This window comes from Macaca fascicularis, chromosome 2 (genome assembly GCF_037993035.2).
Source record: "Macaca fascicularis isolate 582-1 chromosome 2, T2T-MFA8v1.1".
Classification (NCBI taxonomy): domain Eukaryota; kingdom Metazoa; phylum Chordata; class Mammalia; order Primates; family Cercopithecidae; genus Macaca; species Macaca fascicularis.
Window position 1 is genome coordinate 120,620,607 of NC_088376.1, and position 6,617 is coordinate 120,627,223.

The following is a 6,617-nucleotide window of genomic DNA, read 5'->3' on the forward strand; positions in this document are numbered from 1 at the left end:
GCAATGAGCCAGTCAGTTCCCCTTCAGGGCTTGTTTCCTAATGGATGAAATTAAGGAATTGAATTAGATGCTCTGTAAATATCCCTACAGCTCTAACATTCTGGGTTCAAAATTTTCCCTAGATGCAAACCACCACCACCACCACCACAAATCCAGTTGTTAAGGGATGATCCCCTTCCCAGTAAAAGCTGATATTTAACATCATTAATGGTTTGTGTTTTTTTGTTGTTGTTGTTTTGTTTTTGTTTTGAGACAGAGTCTTGCTCTGTCGCCCAGGCTGGTGTGCAATGGCGTGATCTTGGCTCACTGTAACCTCCACCTCTCAGGTTCAAGTAGTTCTCCTGCTTCAGCCTCCCGAGTAGCTGGGACTACAGGCGTACAACCACGCCCATCTACTTTTTTGTATTTTTAGTAGAGACAGGGTTTCACCTTGTTGGCCAGGCTGGTCTTGAACTCCTGACCTTAGATGATCTGCCCGCCTCGGCCTCCCAAAGTGCTGGGATTACAGGCGTGAGCCACTGCGCCCAGTCAATTATTAATGTTCTTAAACATCAATATGATATCTTAGTCTTGCTGCCTTCCAAGAAAGTGATGCTATGATCAAGCGTGGTGGCGGGCGCCTGTAATCCCAGCTACTCCAGAGGCTGAGTCACAAGAGTCGCTTGAACCTGGGAGGCGGAGGTTGCAGTGAGCCAAGATCCCGCCACCGCACTCCAGCCTGGGCGACAGAGCGAGACTCCGTCTCAAAAAAAAAAAAAAAAAAAAAAAAAAATTGTACTGTGATAACAACTAAATTTGTCATGAATACCTACAGGATTTGGAGATTCCTGCCTTTAGAAAGTGTTTAAGTTGGCACCCAAATCGCGATACCTGCCCTGGGAGGGAAAGGAAGAGAAAAGCAGAGAACAAGTACCTGATTGTTTCTCACTACTTCCCCGTTGCGCAGACGACAGGGAGAGAGAGAGACAGTCAGAGCCTCTCCTCAGGTGGAAGGAAGGGGGATAACGAGGGAGAAACGTCCGGAACGCCACCGGCTCTCAGTCGAGTAGCTGGAGAAGGGCGGTCGCTGACCGGGTGGAAACAACGCCGTCGCCATGGAAACTGTGGCGGCCCCAGCTGGAGGGCCTGGGTGAAGGTTGCCAGGAGAGGCAGTTGCTGAGCTGCGAGGGATTAGGATTACCTGTCACAACAATAATTCATTACTCAAATAAATCGGGCGTATTTTCTGTTTTCTGTTTTTTTTAACCTAACTGCCTTTCCTTGGAAGGGGACCAGGAAATCAGGATCTTCAAATTATGGAAAACTGCAAGACTGGAAATTTAGATCTGTTGGAAAACAGATTCATGGAAACACTCTCAGCAAGAGAATTAAGTCTTCAAGTGTCCCCTAGTGACAATAAATATTGTAACTAATCAGCAATATAATTTATCTTGCTTCTAGATTTGCTATTTGTTAACACAGCACTTCTAGGAATTATTTGGCAAAACCAAACAAGTTAAGGTGTGTGCATTTAGTGAGTACCCTGGGAGAAAGATGTGCAATTTTGCTGTTTGAAGCTGCACAATGCATACTACATCTAACGATAATAGCCTACAAGAATACTATGTGCCAAAATTAAATTAGGGAAGTGAATAAATTCTACTGGTGTGTTAACAGCATATTCATTCAACAAATATTTCAGCACCTTCTATGTGTCAGTTGCTACGTAATTTTTTTTGTTTGTTTTAATGAGAGTACAGCCTACACTATTGTGTCTGGCACACAGGAGGTGCTCTAAAATGTCATTTAAGTGAGTGAATGAACAAGTAAAACTTCCTGGTAGTTTGTAAAAGCAAATTATCTTTCTGTAGAAAATAAAATACTTGTATAAATAATGTGACTTTTTTTTTTTCTTTTTCGAGACAGAATTTTGCTCTTGTTGCCTAGGCTGGAGTGCTTACCACAACCTCCACCTCCCAGATTCAAGCCCTCCCGAGTAGTTGGGATTACAGGCATGCACCACCAAACCCAGCTAATTTTTTTTTTTTTTTTTTTTTTTTTTAGTAGAGACAGGGTTTCTCCATGTTGGTCAGGCTGGTCTTGAACTCCTAACCTCAGGTGATCCACCCACCTCGGCCTCCCAAAGTGTTGGGATTACAGGCGTGAGCCACTGCACCATGCCACCTTTTCTTTTTTAAACTTTAGTCCTATGACAGATTAGACAGGTTTTTTTAATGTCAATTTGTTAGGGTTATTTTTTAGAGACAGGGTCTCTCGCTCTGTTGCCCAGGCTGGAATGCTGCTGGAGTGCAGCGGCACCATCATGGTGAAAGGAGTCAGCTAGCTTTTGCCTTAGGTAGATAGCAAGGGAAGGGTCCTCACAGAACCCCCAGCCCATAGGTCAGTGCCTCATCCCCACTTAACATAAAAAGCAGCCTGGGAAAAAATTCAAGCTGCAGGCACCGATAAAAGAACTAGCACAGGGTGTTGTGACTGGAGATATGCCCACAGCTCCACAGATAGAAAAACCTCTGGCCCATTTGGACAAAAACGTGCACAGACTTCCTCCTCACTCACATAAAGGAACAAAGAAATGCCTTTATCCATTGTATACTCAGTGGGCTCCTAGGAAAGAAAAAAAAAGTTTATTTTCCTTTTGTGGGCATGGGCACAGTAGGCTCCAGTAGGTTCCGGTGGGCACTCTACTTTCCTTTATTTGGATTGTAAATCTGGCTTCCGGGAATCATCACGTCAGCTCCTGATTGGTCCCGGGCCAAGGTTCAGGGCCAAGCTTTCACTTCAGCTCCTGATAGGTCCTGGGCCAAGCCAAGCAGCATCTATGAATCATCATTTCAGCTCCTGATTAGTACCAGGCCAAGGCTCCAGGGTAGGGGGGTTGAGGGACAAAGCACATTCCTTCCCCTTCCCAGTCCATAAAACCCCTGGACCTCAGCCTCATAGGGAGCACCCCATTCAGGTCCCCCTCTCTGCTGGCAGACAGCTTTCTTTTTTCGCTTATTAAACGTTCGCTCTAAACTCAACTTTGGGTCTGAGCTCCTTAATCATCTTGGAGGTAGGACAAATAACTCCAGGTGTTATCTCAGACAATGAGAAACTGTTACATCTTGGTGCATTGCTGAGACTACAGCAATAGCTCACTGCATCCTTAAACTCCTGGGCCCAAGGGATCCTCCCACCTCAGCCTGAGTAGCTGGGACTACAGGCACACAGCACGACATCGGCTAATTTTAAAAAATATTTTGTCGGGACAGTGTCTTACTATGTTACACGGGCTCATCTCAAACTCCTGGGCTCAAGCAATCCTCCTGCTTCAGCTTCCTAAAAGTGTTGGAATTATAGGCGTGAGCCACCATATCTGGCCTGAATGTCAATTTGGTTAGGCTAAACTAGGACTAAAGAGAAGGCAGCAATCTTGTGTACGATATACCCACCTTCTCCCAGTCATTAATCAAACACTAATCTAGGACTGCTGTGAGGAGATTGCAGCTCAATTCAAGTCCCTGGTCAATTGACATTGGTCTAAGGAGATTATCCTGGGTGAGCCTGACTCAATCAGTAGGAATCCTTTTAAAAAGATTTAGGCCTGGAAAAGTGGATCAACCCTGTAATCCCAGCACCTTAGGAAGCCGAGCCAGGCAGACTGCTTGAGGGAGTTTGAGATCAGCCTGGGCAACATGGTGTAACTCTGTCTCTATTTTTAAAAATTAAAAAATTTAAAAAATAATAATAAAGAGATGGGCATGCCCTGAGTCAAACTCCAAACAGCAGCTGGGTCTACAACTGCTCTGCCCTACAGACCTTGGACTTGCTTAACCAGCCCCCTCCATTGCATAAGCCAATTCTTAGTAAAAAAAAAAAAAAAATATATATATACACACACACACACACACACACACACACATATAGATGATATATATTATCTCTTACTGGTTCTGCTTCCCACTTTGAACCCTGACTGACACAATGTACATCCTTTTTTTTCACTTAAAAAAAATTTTTATTTTAGAGACAAAGTCTCACCATGTTGGCCAGGTTGGTCTTGAACTCCTGGCCTCAAGCAATCCTCCTGCCTTGGCCTCTAGATGTGCTAGAATTACAGGTGTGAGTCACCACGCCTGGTCGATGTACATCCTTTTTAATAGCCATGTTTCCAAAAGTGTGTTCTTTTACAAGAACAGAGTCCTCTTGAGCTTATACAAATAAATATATTGCCATAAAACAACAATACTCATGAATAGTTTCCTAATTCTGGAGATACCAGGTAGACATAAAGATACATATTTCAATTTTACTCACAAAATATACCAAAAAGTTACCAAATTGCTATAAAACTACAGATAATGCAGAGAAAAAAAGTTTTCTTAACTCTGAAAGAAAATAATAATAAAAAGTCAGCAAAGTTTCAAGCAAAAAAGTCATTAAAATCATTTCAGTCCTAATCAGTTCCACCCCATGTAATTAAGTTTTGTTCTACTTGATAAATTAGCAATTTTAAGTCTAGTTTTACCATTGGAGTTTCTAAAGTTCTTACTCAGTCCAATTGAATAATCAACAGAGGACTGTATTCCAGAGTATGTATCAGAGACTTTTTGTCCTTTTCATAAACCTCTTTGAAGACACAATGCTTTAGGATTATATTTGCTTGCAAAAATCATTTAGTAACATTAGAATAAAGCAATTTACTATGAACAACAAGATTTAGAATGGCTATGGTGAAAGACCTGGTAAGAGTTTACAACAATGATGTGATTGACAAGGAAATTTGTGTTTTTTCTGTAGTCTATAACAAGTTTATGTAGTAGCCATAATTATGACTGATAACATAAACAAAGACACATCAGATTTTTAGGAATCTCATATACTTTTAAAACACATATTAATAACATGTTCATATAAATGTAATGCAAAGGTTTCCTGTATAATTTACGTATCAAATAAATGTCTCTCTTAGGCTTCCAGGGGCCATTCTGGGATAACCTAAGGTTAGTTTGAGGCCGAAAATACTTAATTTAGAATTTGAAATTTGACTTTGGGAAGCCTGTCAAGTATGTCAAAGGATAAAAACACTCAATTAAAATAGAAAAGGCCAGGCTCAATGGCTCAAACTTGCAATCCCAGCACTTTGGAAGGCCGAGGTGGAAAGATCACTTGAGCCCTGGAGTTTGAGACCAGACTGGGCAACATAGGGGGACTCTGTCTCTATAGAATATTTTCAAAAACTTAGCCAAGCATCGGTGGTGTGCACTTGTGGGCCCAGCTACTTGGAAGACTGAGGTGGGAGGATTGCTTGAGCCTAGGAGGTCGAGGCTGTGTGAGCCATGACTGTACCATTGCACTCCAGCCTGGGTGACAGAGTGAGACACTGTCTCAAAAAAAAATTTTTTTTTAAATGAAAACAAACTAGGAAAGTTTTAAGACATTTGATCAAAAGAAGATCACAGGTTACTGTAAAGTAACAGTTATTCATTTAGCCAAAGAGAGAATTTAAAAGATTTTACAAAGCAGTGCTCATTTCAGCAGCACAAAATACTAAAGCTGAAATGATACAGAAAAGATTACCATGGCGCCTGCATAAGGATGACACACAAATTTGTGAAGCATTCCATAGTTTTTAAAAAAAATATTTTATAAAGCAAAATCCTTCATTTTTTGATAGAAGACTCAGTTTTCCAAATAATGAAAGATCTAACAAAGAGAGCAGGGCCAGATGCAGTGGCCTGTGCCCATAATCCCAGGTACTCAGGAGGCCGAGGTGGGAGGATCACTTGAGCTCAGGAGTTCAAGGCTGCAGTGAGCTATTATGGCAGCACCTGTGAATAGCCAATGCACTCCAGCCTGGGCAACAAAGTGAGACTATGTCTATAAAAAATGTTTTTAATTAAAAAATTTAATCAGGCCAGGTGCAGTGGGTCACACCTGTAATCCCAGCACCTCAGGAGGCTGAAGTAGGCAAATCACTTGAAGTCAGGAGTGCGAGACCAGCCTGGCCAACACAACCTGGTGAAACCCAGTCTCTACCAAAAAATACAAAAATTAGCCGGGCATAGTGGTGTGCACCTGTAGTCCCAGCTACTTGGGAGGCTGATGTGTGAGAATCGCTTGAACCCAGAAGATGGAGGTTACAGTGAGCCAAGATCATACCACTGCACTCCAGCCTGGGCAACAGAGTAAGACCCCCCAAAAAATTTTTTAATTGTTTAAAGACAGCATGAGGTACACAATCTGTTTCTCTCTCTCTCTCTGTCTCTCTCTCTCTCCCCTTTCTTTTGCAGTTTACTCAAAAAGTAAACAAAATCTTTTACTATATTTTATTTTATTTTTTGAGACAGGCTGGAGTGCAATGGCGCAATCTTTCACCCAGGCTGGAGTGCAATGGCGCAATCTCAGCTCACTGCAACTTCAGCCTCCCAGGCTCAAATCATCCTCCCACCTCAGCCTCCAGAGTAGCTAGGACTACAGGCATAAACCAGCATGGCCAGTTAATTTTTGTACTTTTGGTAGAGACAGGGTTCTGCCACGTTGCCCAGGCTGGTCTCTAACTTCTGGGCTTAAGCAATCCTTCTGCCTTGGCCTCCCAAAGTGCTAGGATTACAGGTGTGAGCCACCATGCCTGGCTT

At 42.5% G+C, this 6,617-nt stretch overlaps 1 protein-coding gene and 1 non-coding gene across 3 annotated transcripts in view; one reads left to right on the forward strand and one right to left on the reverse strand.

Moving 5' to 3' along the window:
• Positions 1-1,082, reverse strand: part of DNAH12 (dynein axonemal heavy chain 12) — a 238,947-nt gene extending 237,865 nt beyond the window's left edge. For both annotated transcript variants that reach the window (XM_015446091.4, XM_065540821.2), the window contains exon 1: positions 914-1,082. The gene's annotated coding sequence lies outside the window, so the exon portion shown is untranslated. The remainder of the gene's footprint in view (positions 1-913) is intronic.
• A 4,422-nt stretch (positions 1,083-5,504) lies between these two features.
• On the forward strand, positions 5,505-5,612 carry LOC123571980 (U6 spliceosomal RNA). Its single transcript, XR_006696337.1, has one exon. It is a non-coding gene; the product is annotated as a U6 spliceosomal RNA (small nuclear RNA).
• Positions 5,613-6,617: the final 1,005 nt, after the last annotated feature.